Source organism: Oncorhynchus gorbuscha, unplaced genomic scaffold, assembly GCF_021184085.1.
Source record: "Oncorhynchus gorbuscha isolate QuinsamMale2020 ecotype Even-year unplaced genomic scaffold, OgorEven_v1.0 Un_scaffold_2252, whole genome shotgun sequence".
NCBI classification, from domain to species: Eukaryota; Metazoa; Chordata; class Actinopteri; order Salmoniformes; family Salmonidae; genus Oncorhynchus; species Oncorhynchus gorbuscha.
In genome coordinates, this window is record NW_025746812.1 from 25,376 (window position 1) to 38,529 (window position 13,154).

Consider the following 13,154-nt stretch of genomic DNA (forward strand, 5'->3'; position numbering starts at 1 on the left):
CACGGTCCTACACAACAATACCACATTCATGTTAAAAATGGAATGATGTTTTCAGACATAATAATGAGTCGATAAGTATTCAACCCCTTTGTTATGACGAGACCAAATAAGTTCAGGAGTAAAAAAATGTGCTTAACAATTAACAGTAATCAGTTGCATGGACTCTGGGTGCAATAACAGCGTTTAACATTTTTAATGACTACCCCCAACACATACAATTATCTGTAATGTCCCTCAGTCAAGCAGTGAATTTCAAACACAGATTCAACCACAAAGACCAGGGAGGTTTTTCCAATGCCTCGCAAAGAAAGGAACCTATTGGTAGATGGGAAAAACTAATTAAAAGCAGACATTGAATATCCCTTTGAGCAACATGGTGAAGTTATTAATGACACTTTGGATGGTGTATCAATATACCGCCTCACTACAAACATACAGGCGTACTTCCTAACTCAGTTGCCGGAGAGGAAGGAAACCACTCAGGGATTTTACCATGAGGCTAATTGTGACTTGTGACAGTAACAGAGTTTAATGGCTCCGATAGGAGAAAACTGAGGACGGATCAACAACATTGCAGTTACTCCACAATAATAACCTAAAAGACAGAATGAAAAGAAGGAAGCCTGTAGTACAAAATGAAATTTTCCAAACATATATCCTGTTTGCAATAAGGCACTAAAGTAAAACTGCAAAACCTTTGGAAAAGAAGTCAACTTTATCATCTGAATACAAAAGAGTTCTGTTTTGGGCAAATCCACACTAAATATTTTCAAGCATGGTGGTATTGGCTGCATCATGTTATGGGTATGCTTGTCATCGGCAAGGACTAGAGAGATCTTTGGCATAAAAATAAAGAAAACAGAGGTAAGCACAGGCTAAACCTGGTTCAGTCTGCTTTCCAAAGGACACTGGGAGAGTAATTCACCTTAAAGCAGGACAATAACCTCAAAAGGTCAAATCGACACTGGAGTTGCTTTCCAAGATGACATGGAATGTTCCTGAGGGGCCAAGTTTAAGTTTCGACTGAAATCGGCTTGAAAATCCATGTCAAGACTTGAAAATGGCTGTCTAGCAATGATCAGCAACCAAACTTGACAGAGTTTGAAGAATTTAAAAATGAACAGTGTGCAAATATTGTACAATCCAGGTCTGCAAAGCTCTTAGAGATTTACCCAGAAAGACTCACAGTTAGAATCACTGTTGGCAGCGATTATAACTCAGGAGTACGGATACTTACGAAAATGAGATATTTCTGTATTTCATTTTCCAAACATTTGCACAAAAATGTGTCAATATGGGGTATTGTGTGTAGAGGGGAGAGATAAAAACATCTATTAAATCCATTTTAAAATCAGTCTGTAACACAACAAAAAGGTGGAATAAGTCAGAGGGTATGAATACATTGTGGAGGCCCTGCAGTATATTACACAGCATGTACTTCCTACTGTCAATGGTTACAGGTGTGGGGGTGTGTAGGGGGTATAGGGGGTGTAGAGGGGTGTAGGGGTGTGTAGGGGGTGTAGGGGTGTGTAGGGGTGTGTAGGGGGTGTAGGGGTGTGTAGGGGTGTATAGGGGGTATAGGGGGTGTAGGGGGTGTAGGGGGGTGTAGAGGGGGTGTAGGGGTGTGTAGGGTGTAGGGGTGTGTAGGGGGTATAGGGGGTATAGGGGTGTAGGGGGGGGTAGGGGGTGTAGGGGGTGTAGGGGGGGTAGGGGTGTGAATACATTGTGAAGGCCCTGTAGTATATTACACAGCATGTACTTCCTACTGTCAATGGTTACAGGTGTAGGGGGTGTAGGGGGTATAGGGGGTGTAGGGGGTATAGGGGTGTCGGGGGTGTAGGGTGGGTATAGGGGGTGTAGGGTGGGTATAGGGGGTGTAGAGGGGTGTAGGGGTATGAATACATTGTGAAGGCCCTGTAGTATATTACACAGCATGTACTTCCTACTGTCAATGGTTACAGGTGTAGGGGTGTGTAGGGGGGTATAGGGGTGTGTAGGGGTGTGTAGGGGTGTGTAGGGGGTGTAGGGGTGTGTAGGGGGTGTAGGGGGTGTAGGGGTATAGGGGTGTGTAGGGGTGTGTAGGGGGTGTAGGGGGTGTAGGGGGTATAGGGGTGTGTAGGGGGTGTAGGGGGTGTAGGGGGTGTAGGGGGTATAGGGGTGTGTAGGGGTGTAGGGGTGTGTAGGGGGTGTAGGGGTGTGTAGGGGGTATAGGGGTGTGTAGGGGGTGTAGGGGTGTGTAGGGGTGTAGGGGTGTGTAGGGGTGTGTAGGGGTGTAGGGGGTGTAGGGGTGTGTAGGGGTGTAGGGGTGTGTAGGGGTGTGTAGGGGTGTATAGGGGGTATAGGGGGTGTAGGGGGATGTAGGGGGTATAGGGGGTGTAGGGGTGTGTAGGGGTGTGTAGGGGTGTAGGGTGGGTATAGGGGGTGTAGGGGTGTGTAGGGGGTGTAGAGGGTGTCGGGGGTGTGTAGGGGTGTGTAGGGGGTGTAGGGGGTATAGGGGGGGGGCCCTGTAGGGGGTATAGGGGTGTGTAGGGGTGTAGGGGGTGTAGAGGGGTGTCGGGGTGTAGAGGGGTGTCGGGGGTGTAGGGGGTATAGGGGTGTGTAGGGGGTGTAGGGGTGTATAGGGGGTGTAGGGGTGTGTAGGGGGTGTAGGGCGATGTAGGGGTGTGTAGGGTGGGTATAGGGGTGTGTAGGGGTGTGTAGGGGTGTGTAGGCGGGGTGTAGGGGTGTGTAGGGGGTGTAGGGTGGGTATAGGGGGTGTAGAGGGGTATGAATACATTGTGAAGGCCCTGTAGTATATTACATACCATGTACTTCCTACTGTCAATGGTTACAGGTGTAGGGGGTGTAGGGGGTATAGGGGTGTGTAGGGGGGTATAGGGGGGTATAGGGGGGTATAGGGGGTGTAGGGTGGGTATAGGGGGTGTAGAGGGGTGTAGGGGTATGAATACATTGTGAAGGCCCTGCAGTATATTACACAGCATGTACTTCCTACTGTCAATGGTTACAGGTGTGGGGGTGTGTAGGGGGTGTAGGGGTGTGTAGGGGTGTGTAGGGGGTATATGGGTGTGTATAGGGGTGTATATAGGGGTGTGTGTGTATAGGGGTGTATATAGGGGTGTATAGGGGTGTATAGGGGTGTGTGTGTATAGGGGTGTATATAGGGGTGTATAGGGGTGTGTATAGGGGTATAGGGGTGTATATAGGGGTGTATATAGGGTGTATATAGGGGTGTGTGTGTGTATAGGGGTGTATATAGGGGTGTATAGGGGTGTGTGTGTATAGGGGTGTATATAGGGGTGTATATGGGTGTGTATAGGGGGTATAGGGGTGTATATAGGGGTGTATAGGGGTGTATAGGGGGGTATAGGGGTGTATATAGGGGTATAGGGGTGTATATAGGGGTGTATAGGGGGTGTATATAGGGGTGTATATAGGGGTGTATATAGGGGTGTATATAGGGGTGTGTGTATATAGGGGTGTATATAGGGGTGTATATAGGGGTGTGTGTGTATAGGTGTATATAGGGGTGTGTATATAGGGTGTGTGTGTATAGAGGTGTATATATAGGGGTGTGTAGGGGTATATAGGGGTATATAGGTGTATATAGGGGTGTGTGTGTGTATGGTGTATAGGGGGGAGTGTGTATATAGGGGTATATAGGGTGTATATAGGGGTGTATATAGGGGTGTATATAGGTGTGTGTGTATATAGGTGTGTGTGTATATAGGGGTGTATAGGTGTATATAGTGTGTGTGTGTCTACACTTACTGGTTGAAGAGGACCCTGGAACGCACTATAAACTTGAATATGTACTCCAGAGCTTTAATGGCCTTCAGCAGCTGTTCTGTCAGCCTCTCTGCATTCTCCACATAGTTCTTCAGAACCTTGGTCAGCTTCCTGAACAACATACACATGTACATATATATTTAGATACATATACACACATATATACACATATATACACATGTACATATATATTTACACACACACACACACACACACACACACACACACACACACACACATATATATTTAGATACATATACACACACACATATATACATATACACACACACATATATACATATATACACACACACACACACACACACACACACACACACACACACACACACACACACACACACACACACACACACACACACACACACACACACACACACACACACACACACACACACACACACACACACACACACACACACACACACACACAGTGGGGCAAAAAAGTATTTAGTCAGCCACCAATTGTGCAAGTTCTCCCACTTAAAAAGATGAGAGGCCTCCCCTTCTCTCCCCTCCTACATAGTAGTTTAGCACGGTACTGCAGCGCCAGCTGTGCCAGCAGACACTCTGGGTTCGCGCCCAGGCTCTGTCGTAACCGGCCGTAACCGGTAGGTCTGTGGGGCGACGCACAATTGGCCGAGCTTCGCTCCGGGTTAGGGAGGGTTTGGCCGGGAGGGAAATCCTTGTCTCATCGCGCACCAGCGACTCCTGCGGCGGGCCGGGCGCAGTGCGCGCTAACCAAGGTTGCCAGGTGTTTCCTCCGACACATTGGTGCGGCGGGTTGGATGGCGCTGTGTTAAGAAGCAGTGCGGCTTGGTTGGGTGGCGCTGTGTTAAGAAGCAGTGCGGCTTGGTTGGGTGGCGCTGTGTTAAGAAGCAGTGCGGCTTGGTTGGGTGGCGCTGTGTTAAGAAGCAGTGAGGCTTGGTTGGGTGGCGCTGTGTTAAGAAGCAGTGCGGCTTGGTTGGGTGGCGCTGTGTTAAGAAGCAGTGCGGCTTGGTTGGGTGGCGCTTGGTTGGGTGGCGCTTGGTTGGGTGGCGCTGGGTTGGGTGGCGCTGGGTGGCGCTTGGTTGGGTGGCGCTGTGTTAAGAAGCAGTGCGGCTTGGTTGGGTGGCGCTGTGTTAAGAAGCAGTGCGGCTTGGTTGGGTGGCGCTGTGTTAAGAAGCAGTGCGGCTTGGTTGGGTGGCGCTTGGTTGGGTGGCGCTTGGTTGGGTGGCGCTTGGTTGGGTGGCGCTGGGTTGGGTGGCGCTGGGTGGCGCTTGGTTGGGTGGCGCTGTGTTAAGAAGCAGTGCGGCTTGGTTGGGTGGCGCTGTGTTAAGAAGCAGTGCGGCTTGGTTGGGTGGAGCTGGGTGGCGCTTGGTTGGGTGGCGCTGTGTTAAGAAGCAGTGCGGCTTGGTTGGGTGGCGCTGTGTTAAGAAGCAGTGCGGCTTGGTTGGGTTGTGTATCGGAGGACACATGACTTTGGATTCACCCGGTCAGTCTATATCACGGAAGGAGCAGGTGTTCCTAATGTTTTGTCCACTCAGTACATTTCTCCAGCAGTAATAAGCTGCTACTCACGTGTACGCCAGAGTAGCACTGAAATGCTTCCTGATGTAGGTCTCAAGGACGGGGTTAAAGTGCTGAAACTTTCTGTCTGCAATGAGTCCAATTATGAATACCTGCCAGGATCAAAACAGAAACACCAGTCATTACAAACACAAACCTTACAGTCACAAACCTTACAAACACAAACCTTACAGTCACAAACCTTACAAACACAAACCTCACAGTCACAAGAGTCGGGAGGCAAAACTAGACCTTTTCTTTCTTTCGTTGAAAATGGACAAAAAAAAGGGAGAGAGAGAGATTGGAAATTAAATGAGATTGGAAATAATGAAAAGCCAATTTTCTCTCTATTCTATATTCTTCCCCCCCCCCCAGATAATCTAAGACGCAGTTAGTCGTCCTTCCTCTCTGTAGTTTCTCTCTGGATAAGAGGAGCCGGCTGGTAATCTCCTAGTCAGAGTAGACCATTACAAAACCACATCACATAACAGTTGCTGATACAGGCTTTGTACAATAAAGGTTCGTCAGAAGTTCAAATCAATGAAATAGCTACAAAAAGACATTGATGATGATGATTTCATATTATATAGTACGAGAAACAGCTCTATTAATGTAGAGCTATTTAGTCGACTACTTCTCTCAGCTTTAGAGAGATGTGTCGTAATTAAGACTGTGTCTGGCAGGAAAATACATGGGCTGTAGGATCTCATGCACGATGTGTGTGTGTGTGTGTGTGTGTGTGTGTGTGTGTGTGTGTGTGTGTGTGTGTGTGTGTGTGTGTGTGTGTGTGTGTGTGTGTGTGTGTGTGTGTGTGTGTGTGTGTGTGTGTGTGTGTGTGTGTGTGTGTGTGTAATATCCAACTAACGATCCACCCTGTGATGTAACTTATCTGTGGTATAGACTACAGTCTGATGGCTCAAATACTTCATTCAGTGGAATGTTATCTATTAGGTAGGCCTCCCAACAGCTAGGCCTCCCAACAGCTAGGCCTCCCAACAGCTAGGCCTCCCAACAGCTAGGCCTCCCAACAGCTAGGCCTCCCAACAGCTAGGCCTCCCAACAGCTAGGGTAGGCCTCCCAACAGCTAGGGTAGGCCTCCCAACAGCTAGGGTAGGCCTCCCAACAGCTAGGGTAGGCCTCCCAACAGCTAGGGTAGGCCTCCCAACAGCTAGGGTAGGCCTCCCAACAGCTAGGGTAGGCCTCCCAACAGCTAGGGTAGGCCTCCCAACAGCTAGGGTAGGCCTCCCAACAGCTAGGGTAGGCCTCCCAACAGCTAGGGTAGGCCTCCCAACAGCTAGGGTAGGCCTCCCAACAGCTAGGGTAGGCCTCCCAACAGCTAGGGTAGGCCTCCCAACAGCTAGGTAGGTCTCCCAACAGCTAGGGTAGGCCTCCCAACAGCTAGGGTAGGCCTCCCAACAGCTAGGGTAGGCCTCCCAACAGCTAGGGTAGGCCTCCCAACAGCTAGGGTAGGCCTCCCAACAGCTAGGGTAGGCCTCCCAACAGCTCCCAACAGGTCAGAACAGGTAGGCCTCCCAACAGCTGCCGAGGGTAGGCCTCCCAACAGCTAGGCCTCCCAACAGCTAGGCCTCCCAAGCAGGCCTCCCCGAACAGGTCCCCGACAGCTAGGCCTCCCAAGCAGGCCTCCCCGACAGCTGCCTCCCCGACAGCTAGGCCTCCCCGACAGCTAGGCCTCCCCGACAGCTAGGCCTCCCCGACAGCTAGGCCTCCCCGACAGCTAGGCCTCCCCGACAGCTAGGCCTCCCCGACAGCTAGGCCTCCCCGACAGCTAGGCCTCCCCGACAGCTAGGCCTCCCCGACAGCTAGGCCTCCCTGTCCTCTAACCCAGGACCTGTCTTGTCTCTGGCACATAGATAACATTCCTTAATGGTGGTAAGGTGTGTATTTAGCCTCCCAACAGGTAGGCCTCCCTGTCCTCTGGTTGTCTCTAACCCAGGACCTGTCTTGTCTCTGGCACATAGCTAACATTCCTTAACGGTGGTAAGGTGTGTATTTAGCCTCCCAACAGGTAGGCCTCCCAACAGGTAGGCCTCCCAACAGGTAGGCCTCCCTGTCCTCTGGTTGTCTCTAACCCAGGACCTGTCTTGTCTCTGGCACATAGCTAACATTCCTAACGGTGGTAAGGTGTGTATTTAGCCTCCCAACAGGTAGGCCTCCCTGTCCTCTGGTTGTCTCTAACCCAGGACCTGTCTTGTCTCTGGCACATAGATAACATTCCTTAGGTGGTAAGGTGTGTATTTAGCCTCCCAACAGGTAGGCCTCCCTGTCCTCTGGTTGTCTCTAACCCAGGACCTGTCTTGTCTCTGGCACATAGATAACATTCCTAACGGTGGTAAGGTGTGTATTTAGCCTCCCAACAGGTAGGCCTCCCAACAGGTAGGCCTCCCTGTCCTCTGGTTGTCTCTAACCCAGGACCTGTCTTGTCTCTGGCACATAGCTAACATTCCTAACGGTGGTAAGGTGTGTATTTAGCCTCCCAACAGGTAGGCCTCCCTGTCCTCTGGTTGTCTCTAACCCAGGACCTGTCTTGTCTCTGGCACATAGATAACATTCCTTAACGGTGGTAAGGTGTGTATTTAGCCTCCCAACAGGTAGGCCTCCCTGTCCTCTGGTTGTCTCTAACCCAGGACCTGTCTTGTCTCTGGCACATAGATAACATTCCTAACGGTGGTAAGGTGTGTATTTAGCCTCCCAACAGGTAGGCCTCCCTGTCCTGTCTGGTTGTCTCTAACCCAGGACCTGTCTTGTCTCTGGCACATAGCTAACATTCCTAACGGTGGTAAGGTGTGTATTTAGCCTCCCAACAGGTAGGCCTCCCTGTCCTCTGGTTGTCTCTAACCCAGGACCTGTCTTGTCTCTGGCACATAGATAACATTCCTAACGGTGGTAAGGTGTGTATTTAGCCTCCCAACAGGTAGGCCTCCCTGTCCTCTGGTTGTCTCTAACCCAGGACCTGTCTTGTCTCTGGCACATAGCTAACATTCCTAACGGTGGTAAGGTGTGTATTTAGCCTTCTTTCAAAACCACACAATGCCTGAGGCAGACCAGAGGCAGAGAGACAATCTGGGACAACTTTTCTGTATTCTGTTTGTCCACACGGGATACAGTGAATCTATGTCAACTTTCTCTCTGACAACACACGCACACATTAGTAATGTGTATGAGTCATAGCTGTATGATACGGGCACACCGCCACAGTCTGGTATAACAGTATAATATCCTCACACACGAAACAGAACAAAATCAAATATTTAATGTGTGTGTGTGTTATAAAAAACAACCTGTACTTACCAAGGAATCAAACACCAGGGTGTCAAACGTGTCACTGTCTGAGTTCTCCATCATAATGTTAAACAGGGCATCAAGGGTGTCCTGCAGAAACTACAACGACAAGAAACAACAACGTGTTACAACTCACTTCAATTGCAAAAGCTCATCATTAAGCTCAAGGCCTTGGGTCTGAACTCTGTCCTGTGCAACTGGGTGTTGGACTTCCTGACGGGCCGAACCCAAGAGGTGAAGGTAGGCAACAATACCTCTGCCACGCTGATCCTGAACAAGGTGAGCCCCACAGGGGTGGGTGCTCAGCCCCTTCCTGTACTCTGTGTTCACCCATGAATGGCGTAAAATTAATCATCATGTTTGCTGACGACAACAGAGTTAAGCCTGATTACCAACCCTGCCGAGACATCCTACTGGGAGGAGGTGAGAGCCCTGGCAGAGTGGTGCCAGGAAAATAACCACTCCCTCAACGTCAACAAAACCAAGGAGCTGATCGTAGACTACGGAGGACAGCAGAAAGAGCACGTCCCCATCGACGGGGCAGCAGCGGAGAGGGTCAAAAGCTTCAAGTTCCTCGGCGTGCACGTCACTGACGACCTGAAATGGTCCCTTCACACAGACAGCGTTGTGAAGAAGGCGCAACAGAGCCTTCTTCTTGGTGGAGAGATGTGGAGTAGTGAGGAATGGAGGTCCAGGTCAGGTCACATTAAGGGAGAAGGAACAGTTTATTACCCAGATCAATTAACTTCCTGCCTAGCAACAAAGACGTAATGTTCAGAGAGAAGGAGGACACTTCACCTTCAGTGGGGTCTATATACTGGTGCTGTTGAGAACAGGTCTGTCTGTTCAGCATCCCGTTGGGTGGATAAACTTGGTCTGAGCGTTTCTATATACTGGTGCTGTTGAGAACAGGTCTGTCTGTTCAGCATCCCGTTGGGTGGATAAACTTGGTCTGAGCGTTTCTATATACTGGTGCTGTTGAGAACAGGGGTGTGTATAAATAAATAAATAAAAAATAAAATAAAAAAACTCCTAATGGTTCATATTGTGTTACCTATGAATTTTGATCTCTCACCTTGACGACCTCTCCTCCCTCGACCTTCATCAGCTGTCGGAGGTTCTGCTGTAGCAGGCTGGTGTTGGAGCGCCACTTCAGCAGGCCCAACAGATCCACTATACGAGACATAAACAGAAGAGAGGACAGACAGATGTGTTACTACAACAGATCCACTATACGAGACAGAACAGACAGAAGAGAGGACAGACAGATGTTACTACAACAGACCCAACAGAACCACTATACGAGACATAACAGATAGAAGAGAGGACAGACCCAACAGACCCACTATACGAGACAGAACAGACAAAAGAGAGGACAGATGTTTCCCCTTTATTCACATCTAACTGTGATTTACAATGACAGCCTGACTTTTAGAGGAAAGATGTCAGCTCTGTTCAACAACATCTGACACAAACCTTTTGGACTGAATGAGAGGAACAGGAAGACAGGATTTCTACACTAGACGGTCTTCTACACTAGACGGTCCTCTACGCTAGACGGCCCTCCACGCTAGACGGTCTAGACGGCCCTCCACGCTAGACGGTCTAGACAGTCCTCTACGCTAGACGGTCCTCCACGCTAGACGGTCCTCCACGCTAGACGGTCCTCTACGCTAGACGGTCTAGACGGTCCTCTACGCTAGACGGTCCTCTACGCTAGACGGTCCTCTACGCTAGACGGTCTAGACGGTCCTCTACGCTAGACGGTCTAGTCCTCTACGCTAGACGGTCCTCGGTCCTCTACGCTAGACGGTCTAGACGGTCCTCTACGCTAGACGGTCTAGACGGTCCTCTACGCTAGACGGTCTAGACGGTCCTCTACGCTAGACGGTCTAGACGGTCCTCTACGCTAGACGGTCTAGACGGTCCTCTACGCTAGACGGTCTAGACGGTCCTCTACGCTAGACGGTCTAGACGGTCCTCTACGCTAGACGGTCTAGACGGTCCTCTACGCTAGACGGTCCTCTACGCTAGACGGTCTAGACGGTCCTCTACACTAGACGGTCTAGACGGTCCTCTACGCTAGACGGTCCTCTACGCTAGACGGTCTAGACGGTCCTCTACGCTAGACGGTCCTCTACGCTAGACGGTCCTCTACGCTAGACGGTCCTCTACGCTAGACGGTCCTCTACGCTAGACGGTCCTCCACGCTAGACGGTCTAGACGGTCCTCTACGCTAGACGGTCCTCTATGCTAGACGGTCCTCTACGCTAGACGGTCTAGACGGTCCTCTACGCTAGACGGTCCTCTATGCTAGACGGTCCTCCACGCTAGACGGTCTAGACGGTCCTCTACGCTAGACGGTCTAGACGGTCCTCCACGCTAGACGGTCCTCTACGCTAGACTGTCTAGACGGTCCTCCACGCTAGACGGTCCTCCACGCTAGACGGTCCTCCACGCTAGACGGTCCTCCACGCTAGACGGTCCTCCACGCTAGACGGTCCTCCACGCTAGACGGTCCTCCACGCTAGACGGTCCTCCACGCTAGACGGTCCTCCACGCTAGACGGTCCTCCACGCTAGACGGTCCTCCACGCTAGACGGTCCTCCACGCTAGACGGTCCTCCACGCTAGACGGTCCTCCACGCTAGACGGTCCTCCACGCTAGACGGTCCTCCACGCTAGACAGCCTCCACACTAGACAGCCTCCACACTAGACAGCCTCCACACTAGACAGCCTCCACACTAGACAGCCTCCACACTAGACAGCCTCCACACTAGACAGCCTCCACACTAGATAGGTGATCAAGATCGTCATTAGCATAACTCCCCCAGTATATCTCAGTTAGTTTAAAATAAAACATTTGAAAGAGACAGAACGGCAGACAGGCAGACAGGCAGACAGGCAGACAGGCAGACAGGCAGACAGGCAGACAGGCAGACAGGCAGACAGGCAGACAGGCAGACAGGCAGACAGGCAGACAGGCAGACCGGCAGACCGGCAGACCGGCAGAACGGCAGACAGGCAGACAGGCAGACAGGCAGACAGGCAGACAGGCAGACAGGCAGACAGGCAGACAGGCAGACAGGCAGAACGGCAGAACGGCAGAACGGCAGACAGGCAGAACGGCAGAACGGCAGAACGGCAGACAGGCAGAACGGCAGAACGGCAGACAGACAGACAGGCAGACAGGCAGACCGGCAGACAGGCAGACAGGCAGGCAGAACGGCAGACAGGCAGAACGGCAGACAGGCAGAACGGCAGACAGGCAGAACGGCAGACAGGCAGAACGGCAGAACGGCAGACAGGCAGAACGGCAGACAGACAGAACGGCAGACAGACAGAACGGCAGACAGACAGAACGGCAGACAGACAGAACGGCAGACAGACAGAACGGCAGACAGACAGAACGGCAGACAGACAGAACGGCAGACAGACAGAACGGCAGACAGACAGAACGGCAGACAGACAGAACGGCAGACAGACAGGCAGAACGGCAGACAGGCAGGCAGAACGGCAGACAGGCAGGCAGACTGAACGGCAGACAGGCAGGCAGAACGGCAGGCAGGCAGACTGAACGGCAGGCAGGCAGACAGAACGGCAGGCAGGCAGACAGACAGACAGAATGGCAGGCAGGCAGACAGGCAGACAGAACGGCAGGCAGGCAGGCAGACAGACAGACAGAACGGCAGACAGACAGGCAGACAGAACGGCAGGCAGGCAGACAGACAGACAGAACGGCAGACAGACAGACAGAACGGCAGACAGGCAGACAGGCAGACAGGCAGACAGAACGGCAGGCAGGCAGGCAGACTGAACGGCAGGCAGGCAGACAGACAGACAGAACAGCAGACAGACAGACAGAACGGCAGGCAGGCAGACAGACCACCTTAGAGGGATTTTTCACCTGGTAGAGCTTGTTAAAACATCCATCTCTATGTATGTGCTGTATATATGTGCTGTATATATGTGCTGTATATATGTGCTGTGTATATGTGCTGTGTATATGTGCTGTGTATATGTGCTGTGTATATGTGCTGTATATATGTGCTGTATATATGTGCTATGTATATATGTGCTATGTATATATGTGCTGTATATATGTGCTGTATATATGTGCTGTATATATGTGCTGTATATATGTGCTGTATATATGTGCTGTATATATGTGCTGTATATATGTGCTGTATATATGTGCTGTATATATGTGCTGTATATATGTGCTGTATATATGTGCTGTATATATGTGCTATGTATATATGTGCTATGTATATATGTGCTGTATATATGTGCTGTATATATGTGCTGTATATATGTGCTGTATATATGTGCTGTATATATGTGCTGTATATATGTGCTGTATATATGTGCTGTATATATGTGCTGTATATATGTGCTGTATATATGTGCTGTGTATATGTGCTGTGTATATGTGCTGTATATGTGCTGTATATATGTGCTGTATATATGTGCTGTATATATGTGCTGTATATATGTGCTAT

At 50.5% G+C, this 13,154-nt stretch overlaps 1 pseudogene; it reads right to left on the bottom strand.

The window, feature by feature from the left end:
• LOC124025447 overlaps positions 1–13,154 on the bottom strand; it is a 76,783-nt pseudogene that overhangs the window by 16,780 nt on the left and 46,849 nt on the right.